Below are 13,517 nucleotides of genomic sequence, written 5' to 3' on the forward strand. Positions count from 1 at the left end.
ACTTGGATTAAAAGTCAGAAGTTCCCATTGGCACCGGTTTAAACACATCAGAATTAGGGTTTTACACACCCGAACCAGGGCAAATCCCCCTTGAAGCAGTTTTTCCAAAAGTGGATTATTTCCCATGTCTTTTAGGAAAACCCGTTTCTTGCCTGCTGCCAGTAAATGTGAACTTGGCCCCAGTCATGATTGGGTCAAGTCCAGTGGAGGGATTTAGGGCAGCGGGAGGGCAGAGGGCGAACATGCCTCCCCTTCATTGGGGTGAAGGAGGAGGAGGAGGAGGAAGGAGCTGAAGGAAGAGTGCTATGAAGGGCAGAATCGGGGCCGAGGAGGAGGAGGAGGAGGAGGAGGAAGGAGCAGGAGGAAGGGTCAAGTTCAGAGGAGGGATTAGGTCAGAGGGAGGGCAGAGGGCAGAACATGCCTCCCCTTCGTTGGGGTGAAGGAAGAGGAGGAGGAGGAAGGAGGAGGAGGAGGAAGGAGCTGAAGGAAGAGTGCTATGAAGGGCAGAATTGAGGCCGAGGAGGAGGAGGAGGGAGAAGGAGGAAGGGTCAAGTTCAGGGGAGGGATTTAGGGCAGCGGGAGGTCAGAGGGCGAACATGCCTCCCCTTCATTGGGGTGAAGGAGGAGGAGGAGGAAGGAGCCAAAGGAAGAGTGCTATGAAGGGCAGAATCAGGGCTGAGGAGGAGGAAGGAGCAGGAGGAAGGGTCAAGTCCAGCGGAGGGATTTAGGGCAGCGGGAGGGCGGAGGGCGAACATGCCTCCCCTTCATTGGGGTGAAGCAGAAGGAGGAGGAGGAGGAAGGAGCCAGAGGAAGGGTCAAGTCCAGTGGAGGGATTTAGGGCAGCGGGAGGTCCGAGGGCGAACATGCCTCCCTCTCGCAGGCAGCTTCTTCTCTCTCTCTCTCTCTCTTTTGTAATGTTATTTTTGACAGAATATGCGCATGCTTGTTCTCCAGGTTTGCTACGTATTGATAGAACGTGTGTCTGCTTGTGCCACATTTCCCTTTCCTTTGCCTTCTGCCGGAACGACAACTCACTTTGCAAGAGGCTTTTTTAAAAATTGTTGTTTTGTGTGTAATATGCGAATGCTACAATGCGAATGTTACAAAGGTTTCCCTTTCAATTTGGCAAATTGATACATGTGTGAACGCTTGTGATACAAGTGTGTGTGTGTGTGTGTGTGTGTAAGGAGAGGTGGCATTCTGGGGGCAATCGGAGGGAAAGCAGATGCAGAGAGGGCATTCAGGTGGCCTCCTCTGCAAGCAATATTTGTTAGTGTTGTTGTTGTTGTTGTTGTTGTTGTGACAGATTATGCAAAAGCTTTGGGCTGGAAGGGAAGGGAAGAGGTTCAAAAGAGGGCTGCTTCCAGCCCAGCATTTCCTCCTCTTTGGAACCTCTTCCCTTCCCTTCCCTTCCCTTCCCTTCAAGCACAATGCCACCTCCAAAGCCCTTGCCTCCCCTCCAAATGCCAGCCTCTTCCCCTCCAGAGCATCATCATCATCATCATCATCATCATCATCATCATCATCATCACTTGAGGGAGAGGCCACCAGAATGCCATCTCTGCATCCTCTTTCTTTGCTTTCTCTCTGATTGCCACCCCTAGAGGCTGGCATTCAAAGGGAAGCTGTGGAAACCCATGACTTTGGGGGAGTCACACTCTCTCAGCCAAGAAAGCCCCAGGATGGGGTCGTTTTAGGGTTACCATAATCTGTAATGACCCAAATACACACAACACACACACAGTTGGAGGTTTTTAAATTTGACAGGTTGACAGAATATGCGCAGACTGCCACCAGTTTTTTTAAAAGGAGGGGGAAGGACCCATTCGCTTGGCCAATGGCTCTAGGATACGTCACCTTTGACAAAAGTGGGAGTGGATTTGATTGACAACAAAGGAGGCTCCATTTTAAAGCGGTACTGCAAATGTGAACCTCCGAGGGGCCAATTGCCCCGATCGAGGCAAAGGGTAGTGGGCCCTTGTGACTGGGCTGATTTGGTCCGGGGGCAACTGGATCTACCCAGTTCTATCCAGAGCAAGTGGGCCAGTGGGAATGGGGCCTTAGGTCCAGGAAAGCTCATGCTGCCAACTTCTTTCTTTAGTCTCCAAGGTGCTACAAGACCTCTCCACAACAATCTTGTTAGTGACAACTTCTGAACTTTGGGGAAAGGTAGGATGTAAAGTGATTGTTTGACTGACTGATGCACTCTTATGTGCATGTTCCTCTTATGTGCATTACACACATGGACATCTCTTTTGGAGCAGGGCAGGAAGCTGTCCTCTAGCCCTTTGCACCCCACCCCAAAGAAAAAGAAATCACTTCTGATAGCTTCCAACTGCTGCTCTTTATCAATGAGGAGGCAGTTGACGTGATGAAGAGGAGTCTGGGCTCCAAGGGAAAGGGAAAGGAGAGTGCAGTCCAGCTATGAGCATAGTCTCACTTCTTCCCTCTTTGGGCTGAGGCCAGTTGCTTCTTCGCTGCATGGAGGCCTTCCCTGCAAACCATGAAGCAGCAGAAGGGGCTTGGTTTATTTGTTACTCATTTATTTATTTGGAGGGTTTACAGCCCGCCTTTCTCTCACAGTGGGATCCGACAACCACAGAACGGTGCAGAGGGAGGGCTACACTCTGCCAAACCCCTCCAGCTCCCTGGGTTTGCTGGCACTGATGGGGCTTGGCCCTCCTTCAGCAACATTTGTCTTCCGTCGCCAGGAAATGTGGAAAATGCAACCTTTCAGACAACACTGGATTGCAATTCCCATCAGCACTTGCTATGTTGGCTACATGGGGCTGATGGGATTTGAAGTCTAACTTCATCTGAAGGACTGTGCTTTGCCTGTCCCTGTTCTCTATGCAAATGTTAAGCCAGGTGGTTAAATGCATTAGGAAGAATGTCGTGAGAGTGAATTTGTTGTCCTGGAGCATGATGGAGTCTCCTTCCCTGGAGGTCTTTCAGCAGAGGCTGGATGGCCATCTGTCAATAGAGATGCTTTGACTGAGAGTTCCTGCATGGCAGAAGAAGGGGGTTGGACTGGATCAGGGCCCTTCTTGGGGTTTATTCCAACTCCGTGATTCTGCTTCCCTGGATGACATGACATTGTCTGCTTTCCACAGGGAATGAACCTAGCGACACATTACATAGTTCTGTTAGAAGATAACTGATTTCACAATCGGTGTGTTCATTGTTGACTTTAAGTTCTCAAGAAGAGTCTCAGAGGAAGACAATCTGGACCCAGGGATTTGTTGGCCTCCAATTTGTCAAGGCAAGCCTGGCGCTTCCTCCCTTGCTGCCACCGTTTGCCACACTTCCTCTCAGTCCCTTTCTGAAAGTCCTCTTTCAGCCACAGGTACCTGCCCTCTGTGGCCAAGACCATCACAAACCATTATCCCCATCAAGCCATCACTGGTGGGTTTCCTGTTTAACCCTCTGCTCCCTCTGACAGACAGAGGATCCACCTCTAGGCCTGGTCTCTGCTGCCCCAGAGGGTTGAATGGCTGAATGGTTTTAACAGGCAAGTCGATTTTGATTAAGCATTAAAAGGAACTCCTTGGCAATGAGAGCGGCCCAGCAATGGATTCCTAGGGAGGGAGCGGTGGTCTCCTTCTCTGGACATCTCCAAAAAGAGAAGTGACCAGTGGGGTGTCCAGTGGGGCTCTGTCCTGGGCCCAGTGTTATTCAACATCTTTATCAATGACCTGGATGACAGAATTGGGAGCATACTTATCAAATTTGCAGATGACACCAAATTAGGGGGAATAGCTAATACTCCAAGGACAGGATCAAGATTCAAAATGATCTGAATAGACTAGAAAGCTGGGCCAAAGCTAACAAAATGAAATTCAACACAGAGAAATGTAAGGTATTGCACTTAGCAAGAAAGAAAGAATGAAATGCAGAGATATAGGATGATGGGAGACCTGGCTGAATGAGACAAAGACGTCTTCTTCTCTGGAGGTTTTAAATAGAGGTTGGAGGGCTTTGGTGGTGCCTTCCTCCAGGGCAGGATAAAGGGGCTGGGGGGCCCTTGGGGGGTCTCTTCCAGCTCTAGGATTCCAAGAAGTCTGCTGAGACACAGAAGATGTTGTAAGCCCTCAGTGATTTCAAGTGAAGTCAGATGTGTACAAAACATTCTGAGCCATGTCCTGAAACGTCCTGCTGATAAAGGACAGCATCTGGAACACCAGCAAGAGATACTGAGGAGACCAAATGTGACAGAATCATAGAAACCTTACTTCAAAAGCAGTGCTTGCACTTCTGGTCTTCTAGGACTGTCATAGCCCTTAGTTGCTCAGTTCCTGTCACTATAGAAACTTAACTACCACATAGAATCCTAGAGTAGGAAGAGACCCCAAGAAGGACCATCCAGTCTACCCCTCTTCTGCCATGCAGGAACTCTCAATCTCAGCCTACCTGTAGACTCTGTTCACAAATGGTTAATTTTCTCATAGACTAGTCTTAGATTCAATTGTTGTTCTCCCCTTTCTGAGGCTCCTGTCTAGAAAAGGTGGAGGGAATGCTGTGGATGTAGTATAGCTTGATTTCAGTAAGGCCTTTGACAAGGTTCCCCATGACATTCTTGCAAACAATGAATGAATGAATGAATGTTTATTTATATACCGCCGTTCCAATGATCACGGCGGTTAACAATAATAACAAAAACAATAACAATACATTATATAACATAGGAACCCCCCAAGATAAAACCATACAACATCATAAAAGCCATCATTCATTCCCAACTTAAAACCAATAAAACATCAATAAAACCCCCTAGCTAAAACACGATCAGACATCATTACAGGAGCAGATAACAATTCAAGACATGGTAGGGAAGGCTTGCCGAAACAAATGGGTCTTCAAATTCTTCTTAAAGGACTCAAGGGAGAGGGCTGAGCGGAGCTCGATAGGGAGAGAGTTCCAGGACTGCGGGGCAGCGACCGAAAAAGCCCTCTGTGAAGTTATTACAAATCTCGTCACAGGAACTCGCAGAAGTTGTCTCCCTCCTGACCTGAGAGTGCGGGGCGGATTATATGGGGAGAGGCGGTCCTCCAAGTACTCTGGGCCCAAGCCATTTAGGGCTTTATAGGTCGCGACCAACACCTTGTATTGCGCCCGGAAGCGAATAGGCAGCCAATGCAGATCTTTCAAGATAGGTGTTATGTGGCTGACCCTGGAAGAACCAGTGACCGGCCTGGCTGCCATATTCTGAACCAACTGAAGCTTCCGGGTTTGGTACAAGGGTTGCCCCATGTAGAGCGCATTACAGAAATCAAGTCGAGAGGTTACCAGCGCGTGTACCACTGTTTCAAGGCTCCCCTGGTCCAGGTAGGGTCGCAGCTGGCGTATCAGCCGAAGCTGGTAGCAGGTGCCCCTAACTGTCGCATCCACCTGAGGAGTCAGGTGGAGCGACGAGTCAAGAAGCACCCCCAAACTGCGAACTGAGTCCTTCACGGGGAGCGTGACCCCGTTCAGGACAGGTGGACAAACCTCCCTCCCAGGACCGGGAGAACCTATCACAAGCACTTCCGTTTTCTCTGGATTCAGGCTGAGTCTGTTTTCCCTCATCCAGCCCATTACCGACTCCAGACAGGCGTTGAGCGGAGAGATGCCATCCCTAGTCACTGCATCAGTCGGCAACACAGAGAAGACTATTTGGGTGTCATCAGCGTACTGGTAACACCGCGCCCCGTGTCTCCGGATGATCTCTCCCAGCGGCTTCATGTAAATGTTAAATAGCATAGGGGACAAGATCGCTCCCTGAGGGACCCCAGATGTGAGGGCCCTCTTATCGGAGCGACAGTCCCCCAGCTCCACCATCTGGAATCTACCCGAGAGGTAGGAACGGAACCACTGCAGAGCAGTGCCCCCGATACCCAACTCCCCCAGGCGATCCAGAAGGATACCATGGTCGATGGTATCGAAGGCCGCTGAGATGTCCAAGAGCACTAACAGGGACACGCTACCCCTGTCCATGCCCAGACGGAGATCATCGACTAAGGCGACCATGGCAGTCTCAACCCCATAGCCCGCCTGGAAGCCGGTTTGAAATGGGTCCAGATAATCCGTATCCTCCAAGACCCTCTGAAGCTGGAAGGCAACCGCCCTCTCAATCACCTTCCCTAGAAATGGCAGCAGTGACACAGGCCGATAATTGTTCCGAATTAGGGGGTCTAGAGAGGGTTTTTTTAACAAAGGTTTAACAATGGCCGTTTTAAGATTAGATGGAAAACAGCCCTCCCTGAAAGATGAATTGATAATTCGGCGCAACATTTCTGTTATCGCAAGCTTGTAAAAGGTGGGATAGACAAAGTAACTGTTACATGGATTTGGAATTGGTTTACCAGCCTGTAATGACTGGCCCCTCCAGTCATTTGGGGACTTCTCCTGAACCACAAAGGGTCAGCCCCTTCTTCTGCCATGAAGGAATACATAGGATCCTAGGGTTTAGAAGGGCCCCCAAAGGCCACCCAGTCCAGCCCCTTCTTCTGCCTTGAAGGAATACATAGGATCCAATGGTCTGAAGCAGGGGTCGGCAACCTCCAGCCCGCGGGCAGGATGCGGCCCGCAGAGGCCTTTGAGCCAGCCCCTGGCTACTCCTGCCGCCGCCACCGCCACCAGTTGCGGCTTTTCCCCGCTCTGGGCGCCGCCATTTCCCCCCCAAAATGGCGGCGCCCAGGGCTCCGACGGCGGCAGCGGGCCTCTGGGAGGCCCGTTGCTGTCGCTGGGGCCCTCCACGAGGGCTCCCTCGGCGGCAGCGGGCCCCAGGGAGGCCCGTTGCCGTAGCTGGGGCCCTCCAGGAGGGCTCCGGCGGCGGCAGCAGGCCCCTGGGAGGCCCGTTGCCGTCGCTGGGGCCCTCCAGGAGGACTCCGGCGGCGGCAGTGGGCCTCTGGGAGGCCAGTTGCCATCGCAGGGGCCCTCCAGGAGGGCTCCGACGGCGGCAGCAGGCCCCTGGGAGGCCAGTTGCCATCGCTGGGGCCCTCCAGGAGGGCTCCTGTGACGGCAGCGGGCCTCCCAGAGGCCCGTTGCCTTCGCTGGGGCCCTCCAGGAGGACTCCGACGGCGGCAGTGGGCCTCTGGGAGGCCAGTTGCCGTCGCAGGAGCCCTCCAGGAGGGCTCTGACGGCGGCAGTGGGCCCCTGGGAGGCCAGTTGAGGTCGCTGGGGCCCTCCAGGAGGGCTCTGACGGCGGCAGCGGGCCCCTGGGAGGCCAGTTGCCATCGCTGGGGCCCTCCAGGAGGGCTCTGACGGCGGCAGCGGGCCCCTGGGAGGCCAGTTGCCGTCGCTGGGGCCCTCCAGGAGGGCTCCTGCGATGGCAGCGGGCCTCCCAGAGGCCCGTTGCCTTCGCTGGGGTCCTCCAGGAGGGCTCCGATGGCGGCAGCGGGCCTCTGGGAGGCCAGTTGCCATCGCTGGGGCCCTCCAGGAGGGCTCCGATGGCAGCAGCAGGCCCCTGGGAGGCCAGTTGCCATCGCTGGGGCCCTCCAGGAGGGCTCTGGCGGCGGCAGCGGGCCACTGGCATCAGGGGCCGGCAAAGACGGGGAGGCCTCCAGTGCTGGCGGTCCCCGACGGCTCTTTCCCGGCCTCTGACAGGGCCTGGGGCCCCATCAGGGGCCGGCAAAGAGGAGGTGGCCTGGCCCCTGGGGGTGGAAGCTCCGCCCCCGGGGGTGGAAGCTCCGCCCCCGGGGGTGGGAACTCTGCCCTGGGGGTGGAAGCTCCACCCCCGGATGGTGGAGGCTCCATCCCCCGGCACGCGGCCCCCCAGTTGTCTGAGGGACAGCAACCCGGTCCCCGGCTCAAAAAGGTTGCCTACCCCTGGTCTGAAGGGACCCCAAAGGCCACCCAGTACAGCTCCTTCTTCTGCTCTGAAGGAATACGTAGGGTCCTAGAGTTTGAAGGTCCCCCTAGGGCCATCCAGTCCAGCCCCTTCTTCTGCCATGAAGGAATACATAGGGTCCTAGAGAGTGAAGGGAACCCCAAGGGCCATCCAGTCCAGCCCCTTCTTCTGCCCTGAAGGAATACATAGGTCCTAGAGATGGTAGGGATCCTCAAGGGCAATTCATTCCAGCCTCTTCTTGTGCTATGCAGGAATACATAGGGTCCTAGAGAGACAAGGGAACCCCAATGCCATCCAGTCCCTCCCCTTCTTCTGCCCTGCATGAATACATTGGATCCTAGAGTTTGAGAGACTCCCAAGGGCCATCCAGTCCATCCCCTTCTTCTGCCCTTCAGGAAGACATCGTCCCAGCCCTTCTTCCTTGGAGCGATGGCTATCCATCCTCTGCTTAAAGGGTTCTGTCCTGGGCCCAGTGCTATCCAGCATCTTGATCAATGACTTGGATGAAGGAATAGAGGGCATATTAATGGAACTCTGAGCCAGGCTTAATGGCTTAAAACTGGACTCTTCCAGCAGGCAACCCTTGACTGGACTCCCATTTAAGCCATTCCTTTCATTTGTCCATTGTGCTGAAAGTAAGGAAGAAGCCTCCTCAACCTTTGCATCGTGTCCTCAAGCAGCCCGTGGCCTAATAACCCCTTTGCTCTCCTTTTCCTCCCTGAGGAACAAATGCGCCCAGAGCTCTGGGTGCGAGTCCTGTCTGCTGCCTGCGAGGGATGCTGGGGGCAGCAGCTCTTTACTTTGCCTGTTGCAGGAAGGCACACATTGCTGCAGTAGGATTGCCCCCAAGTCAGTCTTCATTGCATTGCGTACCGCAGACACGTTGCTGCTCAAAATCTGTGTCCTCCATTCCTCCTTCAGCCTCCTCCTGTTGGGAATTAAAGCTTCCTAAGGCTTCCTTTGGGAAACAAAAACGTTTAAGTAACAAAATGTCAGAGCTAAACTTGTTAGAGATCAGCTTTCTTTGCGGAGAAGTGCCCCGATCCAAAAGTGCTGCTTCCCTGAGAGAAGAAACTGACTCGGGACAAAGAGAGGCAGCTTCAGATCAAGGAAAGGTTCACTAATGGCTTTGAATTTTGCATAGGGATGGGGAGCCTGCATTCAAACTAGTTCATGAATGCTGGGGAATCCTGGGAACTGTAAGTTTCTGAGATATGTAGCCTTCTCCTTTTCCCCCTTTTATTTTTATTCCACATATATATAGCAAACAAGACAAATGTATTATAAAGCCATCTCTGATCATAGGCAGCGTTTTACAAGTTGCTGGATTTGTTAACCTGCCATGTTGGATCCCTCGATGCAGAAGCTTCCTTCTTTGTTTCCTGATGGCCTTCCATTCCTCTTCTGCGTTTGGACCCTTGGAGGGATTACCTCACAGAATACAAACATCTAATAGAACATAAATATTGCGTAGGGATGCCGCTTACGATGATGTGGATTTTATGGAACGACTGGGTTTAACTGTTGTCACCCGCCTTGAGCCGCAAGGAGCGGCGGTCAAGGGAGGAAATGGTTATTGTTACTGTTATTTTTAAGGTATCTATCATTTGACAAGTGTTCTCAGAACATTTCCTTCCTCTAACCCTTATATCATTTACTTGGTTATCTTATCAAACACGTCGTTATTGATAGGCATTTCTGTAGGTTTGTTTCTTACTTGTGTAAAGGTACCAATCAGGAGAAACAAGCAAACTAAGTCCATGATCCAAGATGGCTTTTTATTTTGCATGCGAATGAACACAGGGGAATCATTTCTACCAAACTCTGCCTCCGGAGAAAGCGGAGAGCAGCCTTTTATACAGAGGACAGCGCTTAAGCTTCGGTCACCCTCCTTCTGAACTTTCAGTAACCCAAATTGAAAAAGTGTGTTCTTAACATTTCATGAGGACGAAACTAGTCTATGTCTTATCATTTGGCACCGAAAGCTGATTTGTCTCCCTCCTTGTCTGGGTCAGCTTGGCCTTGGCTTTGCAGGCGCACGGTGGAAGGAGAAGAGGGGGGCAACCCAGCCAAAGGAAGAGCAGCGAGAGAGAGAGAGAGAGAGAGAAGGGGGCTTATCAAACCCTAACACTTGCAACACTTTGTTATTGAGTGTTCGTATGTCTTAACGCGCATTATGTGTCATTCCTTTCACGGAATGTGCGCCAGAGGCAGCCTTATTTCGTATTTCATTTTATGCGCTGATTGTATGGAAGCACTGTGGAAATAACAAGCCATTTCTTTTCACAACGACCTGAACTCATCTCATTTCCTTCGGCCATTGTGTTAAAAGAACATCTAAGCTCTTCATATCTAACACTTTCCACACATTTAGCATTTTCTTGTCAGCACCGCCACGAACTACAACTCCCAGAATGCCACAGACGCGGAACCGTCACGTGACATGATTGGATCACCAACGTGAAGCGCGTCCCCTCCGCAGGAAAAGTAGTCCCTGGGGAGAAGGGTCGCCCGTCCGATGTAAAGGCCGCCATGGCGACGGCGACGACCGGGAAAGCAAGAAGGAAGCGAGAGCAGCCGCCCTGGGTCCGTTTTCGGGACGGAAAGGCCTCCCTGAGGAAGTAGTTCCGGCGGAAGGACCCTGAGCGCGTGAGGCCCTTCCGCGGGATCCCTCCGCCGGGCGAGGGAAGAGGCGATGGCGGCCTCGCTGGTGCCGGAACGGAGGAGGAAGGACGCCGCGGAGCAGGAGGAAGCCGCCTGGTGAGGGGAAAGCACTGCGGAGGGCGCTTCTCCCGGCTGCGGCTCTTCTGCGGCGGAGGGCGAGGGGTCCTTGGTCAAGATGGCGGCGGAGGGCGAGCGGGGGCTCAGGCAGCGCCAGGGGCAGCCCGCCTCGGACAAGGCCCCGCGGGAGGGGGAGGGGAGGGCGCCTCGGAGGAGAGCAGGGTGCGCGCGCACCTCCTCCGCTCCCCGCGCGCCATTGGACCCCTCTCGACCAATAGGGAAGGAGCGAGGCCGCGCGTGCGCAGAGGGGCCCCTGAAGCTCTTGTCCAGCCTAGAGTTTGGAAGAAGCTGCTTCTAGGGAGGGAAGGCTGCCACGCCCACAATCCCCAGATGGATTCTGGGAGTTATAGTCCCCAGAAAAGCCACTCTTTGAGACTCTGGAGCAGTGTGTGGGGATTCTGGGAGTTATAGTCTTTACAATGGATCTCTGATTCAACAGACACAAATCCTCTTGCATCTCCTCCCTCCGGAAGCCTGGCCATTCAACAACAGAACAATACACAGATCAACATGGAAATCACTTCCTCTCAACCAACAGCGTGTACAGTTGTCCCTCCGTATTCGCGGGTTTGAGTCATAGGTTCTCTCTAGGAATCTCTAGGTCCTCCAGCGCAACTCTATGGTCAGCTTTAACTACAAGTTGCCTTGAAAGACCTAGAGATTATTCCTAGAGAGGACACTCTACTAGGCCTTTATAGCTCCTCTAATGCAACTCTATGGTCAGCTTTAACTACAAGTTGCCCTGGAGGACCTAGAGATTATTCCTAGAGAGGACACTCTACTAGGCCTTTATAGCTCCTCCAATGCAACTCTATGGTCAGCTTTAACTACAAGTTGCCCTGGAGGACCTAGAGATTATTCCTAGAGAGGACACTCTCCTAGGCCTTTGTGGCCAGTATCTCTCAGACGTTGGCCACAGAGTTGCCCTGGAGGACCTAGAGATTATTCCTAGAGAGGCGTCCTCTCAGTAAAAGCATGGTCTTTTTGTTGTTTGCGTTTTTTCCATATTCAGGGGGTCTTGTGCCCCTAACCCTGGTGAATACGGAGGGACAACTGGATGTGTGTATAGATATATATATGCCCCACTCTCTTCCATGCCAGCGTTCCCTGAAGATGCCGGCCACAGATGCTGGCGAAACGTTAGGGTTAGGTTCTTCTAGAAGGTGGCCTTGGAGCCCGAAAAGCCCACCGAAAACTAGGGAGACTGTCAGCTTCCTTGGCTGCTTTGCTCAGAGGGAGGCACTACTGGTCCTCACCCCTCAATTCCTTGCTCCCTGTTTGAATTAAGACCCCAGAAGCTGCGTTTCTGCTGTGAAGCCATCATAGCTATGCTCAGCTACATTTAGGGGGGGGGGCATTCAGGGTGACCAGACATCCTCTTTTTCCAGGACATGTCCTACATTTCTACCTTCTGTCCAGTAGGATTTTCAACATGTCCTCCATTTTGAGCATGACCAAGAAGCATGAATTCACATTTGTATTCATTTTTTTAGCATTTATTTGGTTACAGAATCCTAGAGTTGGAAGAGACCCCAAGAAGGGCCCTGATCCAGTCCAGCCCCGTTCTGCCATGCAGGAACTCACAGTCAGAGCCCTCCATCCGTGGGGCAGATGGCCCTCCAGCCTCTGCTTAAAAACAGTCTCCTAGACTCCACCAAAATCTCTGAGGAAGGAGCATGTTCCATTCTCAGTCAGCTCTTATTGCCAGGAAGGTCCTCCTAATGTTGAGGCGGAATATCTTTCCCTGTAGCTTCCATCCATTGCTCTGGATCTTATTCTCTGGAGCAGCAGAAAACAGGTTTCCTCCATCCTCAGCATGGCATCCCTTCAAATACTTAAAAAGGGCTATCATATCACCCCTTAACCATCTCTTCTCCTTCTGAAATGCCCTACATTTTGCGGTGCCTTGTCCTCCTTTGTGGTTAGGACATCTGTTCACCCTGGGAAGACTTGGGACGTCAGGCAGGCAGGAACCCTGCATTTGTTACCTTCTCTGCAGGATTCAAAGATAGCCATGGTAAGTCTCATGTCTCATAGAAAGACATTGGGAGAGAGGCAGGCCAGCAACAACAGGCCTCACCTGAAAGACGAAGAGCCCTCCTTCCGACCACCATCTTGAGGGGGAGAGAGGCCTATGTGAGAGAGCAGATGAGCTGGACTTTCCCCCTTCCCTACTGTCATTCCCTTCTCCTTTTGACCATCCATTGAGAACATAAGCCCTCCCTCCATTCCATCTGCTTTGGTCCAGGCCTCGGAGGTAGAGAAGACCTGCTGGACCTCATCCCCTTCCCCTCCACCACTCCCTTCTCCTTTTGTGTCGTGTCTTTTTAGATTGTAAGCCTGCGGGCAGGGAACCATCTAACTAAAAGGTTGTATGTACAGCGCTGTGTAAATTTACAGCGCTTTATAAATAAAGGTTAATAATAATAATAATAATAATAATAAAGGAATCTGGTAATGCCTTTCAAGACTAACCGGGAAAGAAGACTACAGTCCCAGGTCTGCTCTGCTTAGACCGCAGCCTCCCCTGCTGCCCCAGAACTCTCCTCAGGCATTTACAGTTTCTCCTCCTTCTTTCTCCTTCCTTAGCCTAGAAGACTCTTGAGCCTGGGTCATATTCTGGTCTCTCCCAAGCAGAAGAACAGCCATTGCATCCGTCTCTCAACTGAAGCTAGGAGAGCCTCCATCCAGGTAGGTATCGTTATCAATGCCGTGCCAGAACAAGAGTTTTGTGGGTTGTCAAAGATGGTTTGGAGCTACATGATACCTGGGTTAAGGAGACTTATACGTGTGAAAGGAACCTAGGAGTCCTAGTAGACCACAAGTTGAACATGAGTCAACATTGTGATGCGGCAGCTAAAAAGGCCAATGCGATTCTAGGCTGCATCAATAGAAGTACAGTGAGCCT

The 13,517-nt window shown here is 52.2% G+C and overlaps 1 protein-coding gene across 1 annotated transcript in view; it reads left to right on the top strand.

The window, feature by feature from the left end:
• The first annotated feature begins 13,215 nt into the window (after positions 1-13,215).
• Positions 13,216-13,517, top strand: part of ZNF335 (zinc finger protein 335) — a 30,618-nt gene continuing 30,316 nt past the window's right edge. Inside the window, 1 exon segment of the mRNA XM_089513384.1 lies at positions 13,216-13,300. The gene's annotated coding sequence lies outside the window, so the exon portion shown is untranslated.

Source organism: Sceloporus occidentalis, unplaced genomic scaffold (genome assembly GCF_023333645.1).
Source record: "Sceloporus occidentalis isolate IW3139 unplaced genomic scaffold, rSceOcc1.0.p SCAF_3, whole genome shotgun sequence".
In the NCBI taxonomy this organism is placed as follows: Eukaryota; Metazoa; Chordata; class Lepidosauria; order Squamata; family Phrynosomatidae; genus Sceloporus; species Sceloporus occidentalis.